Source organism: Cibotium barometz, chromosome 14 (assembly GCF_041138505.1).
Source record: "Cibotium barometz isolate CiBa-2024 chromosome 14, ASM4113850v1, whole genome shotgun sequence".
Classification (NCBI taxonomy): domain Eukaryota; kingdom Viridiplantae; phylum Streptophyta; class Polypodiopsida; order Cyatheales; family Cibotiaceae; genus Cibotium; species Cibotium barometz.
In genome coordinates, this window is record NC_141059.1 from 12,605,452 (window position 1) to 12,620,838 (window position 15,387).

Consider the following 15,387-nt stretch of genomic DNA (forward strand, 5'->3'; position numbering starts at 1 on the left):
AGAAAAAGCTATTAAATGGGAATAGCATGTGAATGGATGTGATAAGATAAAAATGGGATGTGATAGAATGTGAATGTGGATGTGTATGTGGAAGAATGGATGTGGATGTGTATGTGAAATAATGGATGTGGATGTGTATGTGGAAGAATGAATGTGGATGTGTATGCCAAAGAATGGATGTGTATGTGTATGTGGAAGAATGAATGTGGATGTGTATGTGGAAGAATGGATGTGGATGTGTATGTGAAAAGATGTGATGTAGATTGAGATAGATGTAAAATGAATGAGGTGTGATGGGATGTGAATATGGGTTGATGCGAGTGGATGAGATGTGATGAGAATAAATGAGAAAAGATGTGATGACATGGAAAATGATGTGATTGGAGAATGGGTATACATATGAATTGGATATGGATTAAGTAATGTGGACGGATGTGCAACAATGTGAAAGACAAGAGTTCTTTATAGGATCTGTATTTTTTACGTGTTTTTAAATGACTATTTGATGTCAAAAATGCTAGGGAAGCATTTTGACCATCTTGTGAATGAGGTTGTGGTGGAGACCTATTTGATAAAGTTGCAACGGTTGATGGAGAGTCAACGGAGGACGTCTCGCGTAGCAAGGTTGGCCGAGGTCTTGACCAGCCTCAGTTCAATTTAAATGGTGAGCTTCGGGTATGGTGGATGAGGGACCAAGGAAGCGGCCTATGAGTGAAGCGCTAGGTCACCTGTGAAGGATCCTAGAGGGTGCTGACTATACGGTGCTCGAGCTCTGGGTCACCGTCGACGATACCCACACGTGCATCGTGGAAGATATTGGAACAAGGAGTAAGAGTTGTTTTCTGAAACCGGGCGTGGATCTAGTTGATTGACCTTGCTGGTCCTCAACGAATGAGTCCATGGCTCTTTTATATGGATCTGTTGGTTGATCTTGCCGATCTTCAACGGAGATTCCATCTTGATTTTTATAAGTGATTATATTGCCGGTTACTATGAGCTAGAAACTATCAAAAAGGCCCCTGAGTGGATAGGTGGTGGGCATTCTGGTTGCCAATGATGCCATAGATACACCGATGAAGGAATGATTGGAAATAAGGATTCAATCGGAGATTTTGATGATTATGATCAGTGACACTATGGTTTCATTAAATGATTGTTTTAAAGATAGCTAAATCTGTCAAAAAGGCAATTTCATATTGGGTATGTAAGTGGTGTGACTAGTGTTAAATTTGCATGAATATCCGGCTAGGGCACCTGGGAATTGTTTTCCCTCGTACCCGGGACAAAACCTAACCAAATTCCTAATTGGATCCCATCACTACACTGGTTGGGTGGTTAGCTAACCTATGGGACTCGATGGGGCTAGGCTGGACTGATGGATCCGTAAAATGAGACTCAATTCTGTTATAGTACGATAGATGAAGTAAATCCCGGATAGTAATTGTTCTATGGAAAAAGAATCAACGGCTGTGCCTCTCGATGGGGAAAAAAGCGTTGGTTTCTATGATCCAAGTGCAAGTTTCTTCCTTGATTTGACCAAGTGACTTGCAAGTTCGGTCGGATCAGTTTGGTCAGTAAAATGACCCTGACTTCGTTAGAGTACAAATATCTTGGAGGATTTGCCCGTGCTTTCTGGTAGGGGGATGTTTTTCCAAGTTTGGTTTTTGAGGAACCAAGCGATTAGTCTCTTGTCTGGATATCCATGGGCGAGGCCTCGAGTGAGGGATCCTACCCCGCGCAAGAAGTGCTACTTCCACTGCTAGCACCCCTGAATCCGTTACGCGGAGAGGGCTGGGATCTTTCATTTCAACACTTGCTATTTAATGTGAACCCTCTTGGTCACAAGGGAAAACCCACTTACGAATAGAGAATTAGGAAGTGTTTAACAAACTGAAAGTTTTTTTTCCACGAAAAATGAAACTTGGAAGAAAGAAGAGGATCTTCTCAAGAATTATCCCTATTGATCAAAATGATAATATCTAGAATCTTTCAACAAGGGGATGATGTAAGATCCCTCTCAATTCATTAAATAAAATATGACTTTCCTTTTTTATATGTAAATTCTAGAGAGAGAAAATTAGCCCAAAGAGAAAGTTCAATTTTAAAAAATTAAAAAAAACTATAGAGCATACACTTTCGAAGCAACGTGTTATTCTCATCAAGAGGAGTCTACCTATATGTTTAAAATCTTAATCAAACAAGGTTTGGGAAGGTAAACAAAGATTTGATAACCTTCCTAGTTAATGGCCCACATGAACAGCCTAACTATAGTGGCTCCCCAAGGCTCAACTGGCCTATAACGCCCATTTGGGTATACCAATAATGTCCCTAAAATGTAACTCATATGTTCCCATTTTTTTCATTTTTTGATCTCAATTTACGCTATAGGAAATAAATTCTCGATCGAACGGTCTCATATCCTCCATGTCTTTCACAAAGCACTTGTATCATTTAGGTCCACCCTATCACCTGCTTTCCATTTTTTAAGCTTTAGAGATCTAAACTTTAAAGTACACATAGAACCATTCTCTTTTTCTTTCACTCGCACACGCCAATTAACCTTTTACATACGTGCCCCTAACAATTTCATAAAAACTATCTTAATAACAACACTCCATGGTTTTATTTCATAATAAAATTGATGTACTATGAAACATGCCAAAATCTATGACTTGTACTTGTATCGAGCTGATAGTAGTCTCTTGACCACATAAGACGTGTTGGAGGAAAATCTCATTATAATATGTTCCCTTATTGAACGTTTTGGACAAGGAAAGCTCTTGACTAATCATTACCACCACCCATCTTGTCGCACTAAACTCATAATTTTTTGTTTCTTTAGATATGTGTCTAGAATCCCAATCTAGTGATCCCAATGATGCCAAAGGGGTAGCTTTACTTGGTTAGCCTATTACCAAAGAGAGAGCATGATAAATCACCTAGGTTGCTTTGCCTAGACTCATCTGAGCCTACACGAGAGATCACACCCGTGACTCCAAGCCATGTGGCTACTGCCTAATAAGTATGGTTACATGAACCCATCCCACCAATAGTAGGCCCACTCAAAGGATTTCCTATGGAATATCCAATAGAGTAGGGTGGGTCGAACCCATGTGGCTGTTGCCTGATAAGTATGGTTACATGGACCCATCCCACAAATAGTAGGCCCACTCGAACGTTTTCCTATGGAACATGCAATAGACCAAGGTTTTTTTCATATCCATGTGCAAAAAAAGGGTGACGAGACTCCACATGCACTCTATACAAGACATAACAAAAATGTTATCTAAGTACATATTCACAACTTTAAACTTTAATTAATAAATTCACATGCATATACTTAGAAGCAACCACACAGTCAATTCTTAAACATATCAACCATAATTCCATAGCTCAAGGAAAATAGTCTTCTTTTACTCAATTTCCATATTTCATTGATTGCCAATCATTTAAGGGTACAAGAGAGGTTTCCCACTGAAACTTATATCTCTTTAAGGTCTCCTAGACCCCTAATTGGGATTAAGATTTCTTAACCTTTACCAATATGGTCCAATATAGACCTCTAATTATATGATTAAGAATTATTTTTTATCGCTTAGAGATTATACTTAATGTCTACAATATCTATTATTCTCATGTATGAAACTCCTATGATGGATAGGTGTCACACTAGGACATACATAGCTTAGGAGAAAAACAAATTCAGGTGTATAACCGTAAACAGCCCTACTTTAGGGGGTTCGTAGCCCCAGTTTTTGGTTAGAATTTGTAAGTGACCCCATAAAAAAGTTTTTAATTTTGTCTACAATTTTGATCTTCATGAAGGTCTATATAAAATGACTAACACTAGGTCAAAATGGGCCTCTATAATTCACAAAACTACTCAAAACTATAAAAATGAACTAGCAGCCATATTTGGGCTCTAATATCTCACAATCCAAGTAGGACTTTGGAAAGGAAATTGTTGTAGAACTTTAAATGAGTTACTTTTCTTTCAAAAGTTACATAATCCAAATGTGGGCTGTCAATAATGTTCTGGAGGACTTATAAGGAATTTTTCTCCTAATCTTGCTAATCCATAAATTAAGGTTTCTAAGCTATTATAATCAATTTCAATCATAGAGGCCCCTTAGCATTATGCTCAAATAGGCCATCAAAATTTTATTAGAGTGATTAAACTAATTATGCCATAGGTAAGGCCTAATCAAGCTTAATCATTTTGATAGTTATAATATTAATAATTCAAAGATTGGCAAATACTTTTCATTAAACCTTACATCAATACTTCTCACTATAGGTTGAAGCAAAGATAGGTTAATTTGAACAAACTTTTTTGTCATATCTTCATCCATATACAACTATTTCTTGGAAATTTTGAGAAGGTGATTTTAGTTTCTCTCCCAATTTTATAAAATAAATATAACCAAACATTAATGTAGGAAACCTTAGACAAAGCCAAGGTTTAAAAATTATAATCTCGAAACCTTGACACGTGGACTAGCGTGCGCACTACTTAATTAATTAAAATCATTTTGGTGGCTTATTAATTAATTAAAATGTTTCTTTTTATATGCATATTCAAAAAAAAATTTATGCATGTTAATTAATGCCACTTACGTGGCATTTATTAACAAATATATTATATTAGTTAAAAGATGCCTATTAATTAAAATGTAAGGTTTGCTTCTTTTGAATGTGAAATTTCATGGACATTATTATATATTATTTGTAAATCCAAATTCACAGACATGAAAACAAATCGATGAGAATGAAAAACACATAAACTTTAATAGAAACTGCGAAATGAAGGTCCACACAACAAAATCTCTATCCATATTCATTGTGGAGAACTCATAAACACAAACTTGTGAGGCTAATATAGACAAACCAAAACAAGTGAACAAACTTGAGTTTTGAGATGTAGAAATCTATAAGGCACACACATCATCCTTTGGCAACCCCGTAACGTTTCTAGTGGTAACAAGGGTATAAACTCTTGTCCATCAATGATGGCTTCATTAAACTTGGTTGTTTTCTCGTGCACATAAAAGTATACATTGTTGAAGTCTTCTTTTGCATCATGATCATCACCACCATCAACAACAATTGTCGATTAGTTCCTTCATCGTGTTGTTGATTGTGGCAATCGCTTCTTAAATTGCCCACTTCTTTATCATAGAAGTATCTTGTCCCAGCAACCTCCTTATAGAAAATAGTTTCTAGGCATCCACACATTTTGTTAGGTGAAGAGTTTTGTTAGCTCTGTTCCTCTCCTTCCCATTCCCAATTTTTGGTATTATCCATGATGTAGCTAGATAATATTTTCCACCTTGTATCATTCGAAGAGAAGTGCTTTCCAGAGTTGCACCTAATTTATTAGTAGTCTAATTTTCCATGTAAACATAGGCATGCTTGAATAGGTTTATTGGTGTCAAGGAAACTTTATTTTTCAAATCACCTTTCCCATTCAAAGCATACAGCTGATGGCCATGAGTTATTTCTTTGGATGAAACATTATGACAGAAGAATTTGAAATGGTTCTTGCGCAGGTCTTTCATACATTATCCTAGCATACCTTCGAAAGTATGCATACATGCTTGGCAAAGTGCTCTAAACATCACTAAACCTCCTTGTAGTTTAAATAAATCCCATTGCATGTACCAAGATGGAGCCATGATGGTGACAACCATTTAGATGTGCAGATGATTGAGAGTGCCACCGTTCTCAAGAGAAAACAATCCTTTTACACACTCCATGTGTGTAAATTCTTCCAATGGTTCCTATTTAGATAGATCAATGCCACCATTACCAATGCCTATGGTAATTAAAGCCTTGATAAGCTTGTTGTTTTTTGCTTTAGGGGAATTGTGGACAATGCTTCACTAATGGATCTAATCTTTGTTTCTTGTTTTTAGAAGACCCTGGAATTAAAGTAACAATGAAATAATTATAGTGCAGCACTATGCAAATAATATTTATAGTGGATTAGTACTTTAAGAAGTCAAATATTAAAGTAACTAGACTGTCAAACACATACACAATTTTTAAAAGAGCTGAACTTGTTTTCAGATGGTGAAAAATAGACAAAAAAATTTGGAGATGCATTACCTTGAGATCTTGCACACCTTTTAACTGCCAGAAGGCTACAGATAGAGGCTGGTCCCGTAGGAGAAGTGACTATTCTGGGTAGTGCAGAGTCAACACATGCATTCCTACAAACAATACTTGCAGTCGTTTGTGTTTCATGACAAAGAAGAGAACGAGAACCAGGACTAGGTGCAGAGTTTGTAATATCTTGAAGAGGATATCTATTATGTGTCATGATGAAAGGCATGCATAGAACAACGATGAAATCATATTTATAAGCACTACCAAACTTTACATAACTCCAAGAACATAGGGCTAGCAAACACACATGATCCTTCCTCCATGCAAGTGTACTACATACCAGAATAACATAGAAACCCATGCAAGAGAACATGTCAAACGATATAAACATGGGATGAGAAATGTGCACATGATCGTCCCATAACATTCTGAAAGAGGAATGATAGGAAAACAATGGATTGCAACATGTATGGGTATCTAGGTTCTAGATGACCGAAATGAAGGTACTCCATAGGGGCCTCAAAGAACAACAAATTCACACGATACCTGGATTCGAACATGCATGAGCATGCACCTTCGAGAAGACGCAAATGAAGGTACATCGTAGAGCACACAAAGCACATTACATCAATCGGCAATACACCTGTCACATGACTAGCACCAACCACAATGCTGGAACCTATAGAGCATGAAAAGCATAGCACAAGCATGCACGCCACCTGATCATTGAGAGGAGAGCAACATCGAGAAGCACACAATGGAGATGATGGAGGAGAAGTAGCGAGCACATCCATTGCCAATACACCCATCAGATACTCTACCATGTGTGCCACTTGACCATCCAAACGACAATAATGTCGAGAAGCACACAATGCAAATGACGGATGAGAAGCGGTAAGCGGGAACCAGCTAACATGACGAAGAAGGAGCAGGGATCTCCATGCATATCTACAACAAACACGTGTTGCAGATATGTATAGAGATTGCCGTTTCTGCCACGTGATGTTATTAAAATGGCATGCATTGATTAATTGCATGAAAAAGAGCAGTGAACTTTAGCAAAAAAATCATCATAATTCAATTTATTAATTAATTGAATTAAAATGTTAGAGTTGCATATTCACAACTTTAGCAAAAAAATCATCATAATTCAATTTATTAATTAATTGAATTAAAATGTTAGAGTTGCATATTCACAACTCTGTTTTGGTTGTATTAATTGATACAACTTCGTCTAAGGTTTCTTTCCCTTCTTCCTTGAGCTTGCATCTCCTCCTTGCTTCGTCGAGCTTGTCTCTTCCTTGCCTCCTCAAGCTCGCCATAGCTAGCCAGAGCCCTGTCCCTCCAACCCCACCTTGACAAAACGCCAAGATGTATCCACCGCCCCTGGCTCCTCTCAGCCCTCCACTCATAGGAACTTAACTCAAGTCACACCACTCACACACCCCATATGAAATTTCTTTTTTCCCAGATTCAACTGTATTTAAATCAGTCATTTAATGAAATCATAGTGTTACTGATCATAAACTTCCAAGTATCCGGTTGAATCTTAATTTCCAATCATTCCTTCATTGGAGTATCTATGGCATCATTGGAAACCAAAACGCTCACCACCTATTCACTCAGAGGCTTTTTCGATAGTTCCTAGCTCATAGTACCCGCAAATATTCACTTATAAAAATCAAGATGGAGTCCTCGTTGAAGATCAGCAAGATCAATCAACAGATCCATATAAGAGAGCTATGGACTCATCAGTTGAGGACTAGTAAGGTCAATCAACCAGATCCATACTTGATTTCAGAAAACAACTCTTACTCCTTGTTCCAATATCTTCCACCCACGAGACACGTGTAGATATCTTCGGCGACCCAAAGCCCGAGCACCGTATGGTCAGCACCCTCAAGGATCCTTCGCAGGTTACCTAGCGCTTCACTCATAGGCCGCTTCCTTGGTCCCTCATCCACCGTACTGGAAGCTCACCATTTAAATCGAATCGAGGCTGGTCAAGACCTCGGCCGATGACCTTGCTACGCGAGACATCCTCCGTTGACTCTCCGCTAGCTGTTGCAACTTTATCACGTAGGTCTCCACGACCACATTCTCAAGACAGTCAAAATGCTTCCCCAGCATTCTTGACATAAAGCAATCATTTACAAACAGTTCACAAATACAGTTTCTATAATGAACTCTCGTCTTTCCAGATTGTTCCACATCAATCCATATTACTTAACCCAAATCCAAATCATATGCGTATCCATTCTTAACCAGATACATCATTTTCCATCCCATCACATCAGATTCATTCACTTCACATAACATCCATTCCTATCTTTTTTAAATTACATTACGTCTCATCACATCCATTTCTCATTACATCTCATTCATTCACATTTTATATCATTCATTCACATTTCATATTATTCATTCATATTCTGATTCACATGACATCTCATCTCCTCCATTCGCTCATATCGACGTCGTATCCATTCACATACATATTCACATTCATTATTCCACATACACATCCACATCTACATTCATACATCCATTTTCACATCCACATTCATACATCCACATCCATACATCCATTTTCACATCCACATCCATACATCCATACATCCACATCTATACATCCACATTCATACATCCACATCCACATCCACATCCACATCCATACATCCATTTTGACATCCACATCCACATCCACATCCATATCCACATCCACATCCACATCCACATCCACATCCACGTCCACATCCATACATCCACATCCACATATCCACATCCACATCCACATCCACATTCATATATCCACACCTACATTCACATTCATACATCCACATCCACATCCACATCCACATCCACATTCATATATCCACACCTACATTCACATTCATACATCCACATCCATACATCCACATCCACATCTACATCCATACATCCATTTTCACATCCACATCCACATTCACATCTACATCCGTACATCCATTTTCACATCCACATTCATACATCCACATCCATATCCACATTCATACATCCACTTCCACATCCACATCCACATCCATACATCCGCATCCACATCTACATCCATACATCCATTTTCACATCCACATTCATACATCCACATCCACATCCATACATCCACATCCACATCTACATCCATACATCCACATCCACATCTACATCCATACATCCATTTTCACATCCACATTCATACATCCACATCCACATCCATACATCCATTTCCACATCCACATTCATACTTCCACATCCACATCCACATTCATACTTCCACATCCACATCCACATCCACATCCATACATCCATATCCACATCCACATTCATACATCCACATCTACATCCATACATCCATATCCACATCCACATTCATACATCCACATCCCCATCCACATCTACATCCACATCTATACATCCATATCCACATCCATATTCATACATCCACATCCACATCCTCATTCGCACATCCACATCCACATCCACATTCACATTAACATTCGTATTCTTATTCACATTCACACGTCCATTCTCATCCTATCACAGCCCATACACATCTTATCACATCTCGTACACAGCTTATCACATCCTTTTACATCTCATACTCATCTTATCACCTCTTATCACATCCTTCTATATCGCATACTCATCTTACCACATCCTATCACATCACATACTCATCTTATCACATCCATTCTTATTTGATCACATCCCCTACACATCTTATCGCATCCTATCACATCACATACACATTTTATCACATCCCATTTTGATGCTGTTACCATTTAATAGCTTTTTCTAGATTGATATCGATAATAGGACTTTTTTCTAAATTCTTGCCAATTGCTTGGCCTAAATTAAAGATTCTTTTTTGAGGACCATTTCTATATTACTTCTCAATTCCTCAATTTAATTATATTCAATATTCTTCCTTTGAGTAAGAGAATTCATGGGGTTTATAGAAATCAATTCTACCCATATTTTCTCTTATGGTAAAATAATCATAAATCAAATTTATACTAAAATTTCTCTTCTTCCCATTTAATTTCTAGGATCCCAATTACCATGGGAATTCCTCTTTTCCCATCAAATATTTCTTATAAAATAAATTCATTTAAAATATCCATTATTTCAATATGCTAGAAATTTCTCTTTGTCCATCTAAATGACGGAATTCCAAATGTCATAAGGATTCCTCTTTTGACATTTAAATGTTTCTCATAGATAAATCAATTTATCTAAAAATTAATCTTAGAAATTAAATGAATAATCCCATAATTCCAATATGATAGGAAATTCTCTTCTTCCCATCCTATGATGGAATTCCAAATGTAATGGGAGTTCCTATTTTAACATTTAATTACTTCTCATAGATAAATAAATTTATCTAAAAATTCATTTTTGAAACTAAATGAATAATCCCATAATTCCAATATGATAGGAAATTCTCTTCTTCCCATCCAATGATGGAATTCAAAATGTAATGGGAATTCCTCTTTTAACATTTAATTACTTCCCATAGATAAATAAATTTATCTAAAAATTTATTTTTGAAATTAAATGAATAATCCCATAATTCAAATATGATAGGAAATTCTCTTCTTCCCATCCAATGATGGAATTCCAAATGTAATGGGAATTCCTCTTTTAACATTTAATTACTTCTCATTTTTGAAATTAAATAAATAATCCCATAATTCCAATATGATAGGAAATTCTCTTCTTCCCATCCAATGATGGAATTCCAAATGTAACCTCTTTTAACATTTAATTACTTCTCATAGATAAATAAATTTATCTAAAAATTCATTTTTGAAATTAAATGAATAATCCCATAATTCCAATATGATAGGAAATTCTCTTCTTCCCATCCAATGATGGAATTCCAAATGTAATGGGAATTCCTCTTTTAACATTTAATTACTTCTCATAGATAAATAAATTTATCTAAAAATTCATTTTTGAAATTAAATGAATAATCCCATAATTCCATTATGATAGGAAATTCTCTTCTTCCCATCCAATGATGGAATTCCAAATGTAATGGGAATTCCTCTTTTAACATTTAATTACTTCTCATAGATAAATAAATTTATCTAAAAATTCATCTTTGAAATTTAATGAATTATCCCATAATTCCAATATGATAAGAAATTCTCTTTTCCTATCCAATGATGAAATTCCAAATGTAATGGGAATTCCTCTTTTAACATTTAATTACTTCTCATAGATAAATAAATGTATCTAAAAATTTATCTTTGAAAATTAAATAAATTATCCCAAAATTCCAATATGATAAAAAATTCTCTTTTCCCATCCAATCATGGAATTCCAAATGTAATGGGAATTCCTCTTTTAACATTTAATTACTTCTCATAGATAAATAAATTTATCTAAAAATTTATTAATTATGAATAAGCTAAAAACCAATATTTCTATGATTACAATGAAAATCAATCAGTTTATCTAGGATGATAATTCCTAGAATATGGTAGGAATTCCTCTTTTCATACTTTGAATGAAAATGTTTTATGTGTAATTTTTACAGAAATTTCGCCATAGCTCCACTGCTATTACTGATAAATCTCAATTTATTCTAAAAGAATGAACTTTAACATTATGGATATGATTAGAATGATCCCGAATTGGATCAACATTAATTTGGCCTCCAATTAACAAGCATAGAATTTATTCTTGGATTAGAAAAACGCTTCGTGAGAAGCTTCATTTGGATTGAGAATAGGTCATGGGAATAACCATACTTTGAGTGAGAGAGAGAAACCATTAAAGTTAAGCATAAATGGAAATTTATGTATTTCCTTACTACCATTCATCAATTAACTGCAATACCATAAAAAAGCCATTCCAATTAAGCTTCTCAAGCTTGCGAGGGGTTGAGAAGAGAGAAACATTGAGAAATTATAGAAAAAGATCAAAATTCACCCTTTACCTTACAAATTGCTTGATTCTTTGATCACGGTAGAGGCCCCCAACCAATCAATTGGTTTGGTATGTTGATGGAGCCACCAATGGAGATTGAAGAAGGAGGGAAGCTCCAATTTCTTCAATTTGGAGAGAATTTTAGAGAATAGTAAAAATTATCATTATTTCAGCATAATTCTGGCATAGTATAATTCTCCTATTTTTTTACAAAGGGCTCAGGTTCTATTTATAGGAGAGGGAGGCTCTAACCAAGACCAACTGATTTCTAGAATTTTCCAGATTCAGTTTGGTTGAAAGATTTGGACCTAGTTTGGTTCCTTTTTTATTCGGTTTGATCCAAGAGAGAGGAGAAATAAAAATATCACATTATTTTTGAGTTTAAAACTCATTCAAGCATGTGAAGTAGGCCCCTCCTTGAAGGGATCCCCTTCCTTACACGTGTCAAAATGGAATCATTATACCCAAAATATCTCATTTTTTTAGTAATACTCATTGTTTTTTACTAATAATCCTTGTACATAGTCAACTCTTTATCTTATGTGAGCATTTACTCTTTTTTGGGTATTTTTCTTTTACAAATTGGATTTATCTCCTCCCCACACATGGATTGATCTTATTGGCCCATAGGAACCTTAATTGGACCATAATCCAAATTTTTTTGAAAATCTAGACCCTTAGGCGCTAAGGTCCTTTATACGCATTTCCAATTAATTCCAATTGCACATTGGAAACTTCTTTTTGAATTTCTGTTTCAGGGGAATTCATTTTAGACACTAGGAGGATTTTTATATCCAAAAATATCTCAATTTTGGACTACCTCCCTCTAGACATTTTCTCTCTCTAGGTCAAAACAGGGTAAAACATAATCTTTCTTTTATTTCAGAGAGGGGAATAATTATAAGTCAGAAGGGAAGATTCCTACACCTTTGAAGGGAGGAATCTTACATTCTACCCCACTTAAAAAATGCGAGATGTCCTCATCTCGCAAACTAGAGGACAACTCTTTCCCTTAAGATCCAATTGTTTCTGGGTTTCCTTATATGCTGGTCAACCCAACAGAATCCTAGGATAAAGATCCCTTATATAGAACTCATCATCAGATAACAATTCATTCAGATCATAACATTCTTATTTTTAACACAATAATGGTCCATTAGACTAAAAAAAGATTTGCTTCCGACCATTCCTCCACGGGAATTTTAGTCAAACGAGTCCTTAATTTGTCATCCAATTATCTTGATCCACCGGGTCAAGTGTTAATAGTAGCAATCTAACAGCACAATCCACTAATCTCATAGTGATTTGTTGAAGTCACTATCATCATTCCAGTTACGAACACCATCACAAGGACTCATCCTATTCATCCTCGTTGAGGTTTTTGTTCAGCATAACGCTTCTTAACCAAAATTCAGGAGTTATCTTATTCCAATCAAAATCCAATTCAACTCATCAATTCTCAACCAGAATTTTAAAATCATATCAACCACATTCGAATTCATCATCTAGATAGCATTTTTTATTGTAATTTCAAGTCTTAGATTCACTCGTATGCCCGCAAGAGCTACAGTTATATTCTCACCATATATGGGTAGTCACGGTCCTTGGAATTATAAGGTAAATACCATCATGCCTAGGTCTCAAGCAAGTCAGGGATTTCATACAATTGCGGTACTTCTATTTGAAGACCCAATTACCAATTTACGAATTTCAGCCGGAATATCAATTTGTATGAATTTCATCACACAATTCCAACCTTTTTTATGTTATTTCATAAATTTTTGACATTTTTGGCTTCTTAGTTGATCCACTTTAGCCAATTCGCTCTGATACCAGCTGTAAGATCCACGTCCCCACCGTGCAACGGATTCGCGGTGCTAGCAGCGGAAGTAGCACATCTAACGCGGGGTAGGGTCCCACACTCGGGGCCTCGCCCACAGATATCCGGACAGGTGACTAATTCCTCGGTTCTTCCTAAACTGGACTTGGAAAAACTTCCCTTGTCCGGAAAGCACAGGCAATTCCTCCAGGATAAATTTTACTCTAACGTAGTCAAGGTGATTACTGACCAAACTGATTCGACCGAACCTAAAGTCACTTGGTCAGATCAAGGAAGAAACTTGCACTTGGATCATAGAGATCAACGCCTTTTTCCCCATCGAGAGGCACAGCCATTGATTCTTTTTTCCATAGAACAATTACTATCTGGGATTTACTTAATCTAGCGTACTACAATAGAAATTGAGTCTCATTTTACGGATCCATCAGTCTAGCATAATCCCATCCAGTCTCATAGGTTAGCCAACCACCCAACCACTGTAGTGATGGGATCCAATTTAGAATTTGGTTAGGTTTTATCCCGGGTACCAGGGAAAAGAGTTTCCAGGCCCCCTAGCCGGATTTTCAAGCAAACTTAACTCCAGTCACAACTCTTACACACCCAATATGAAATTGCCTTTTTTCCAGATTCAACTATATTTAAATCAGTCATTTAATGAAATCATAGTGTTACTGATCATAAACTTCCAAGTATCCGGTTGAATCTTAATTTCCAATCATTTCTTCATCGGAGTATCTATGGCATCATTCGCAATCAGAACGCTCACCACCTGTTACTCAGGGGCCTTTTCGATAATTCCTAGCTCATAGTACCCTGGCAAATATTCACTTATAAAAATCAAGATGGAATCCTCGTTGAAGATCAGCAAGATCAACCAAGAGATCCATATAAGAGAGCTATGGACTCATCAGTTGAGGACTAGCAAGGTCAATCAACCAGATCCATACTTGATTTCAGAAAACAACTCTTATTCCTTGTTCCAATATCTTCCACGACGCACGTGTGGGTATCTTCGGTGACCCAGAGCCCGAGCACCGTATGGTCAGCACCCTCTAGGATCCTTCTTCGCACAGCAGGTCACCTAGCGCTTCACTCATAGGCCGCTTCCTTGGTCCCTCATCCACCGTACCGGAAGCTCACCATTTAAATCGAACCGAGGCTGGTCAAGACCTCGGCCGACCTTGCTACGTGAGACGTCCTCCGTTGACTCTCCGTCAGCTGTTGCAACTTTATCAGGTAGGTCTCCACGACCACATTCTCAAGACAGTCAAAATGCTTCCCCAGCATTCTTGACATAAAACAGTCATTTACAAACAGTTCACAAATACAGTTTCTATAATGAACTCTTGTCTTTCCAGATTGTTCCACATCAATCCATATTACTTAATCCAAATCCAAATCATATGCATATCCATTCTTAACCAAATACATCATTTTCCATCCCGTCACATCAGATTCATTCACTTCACATAACATCCATTCCT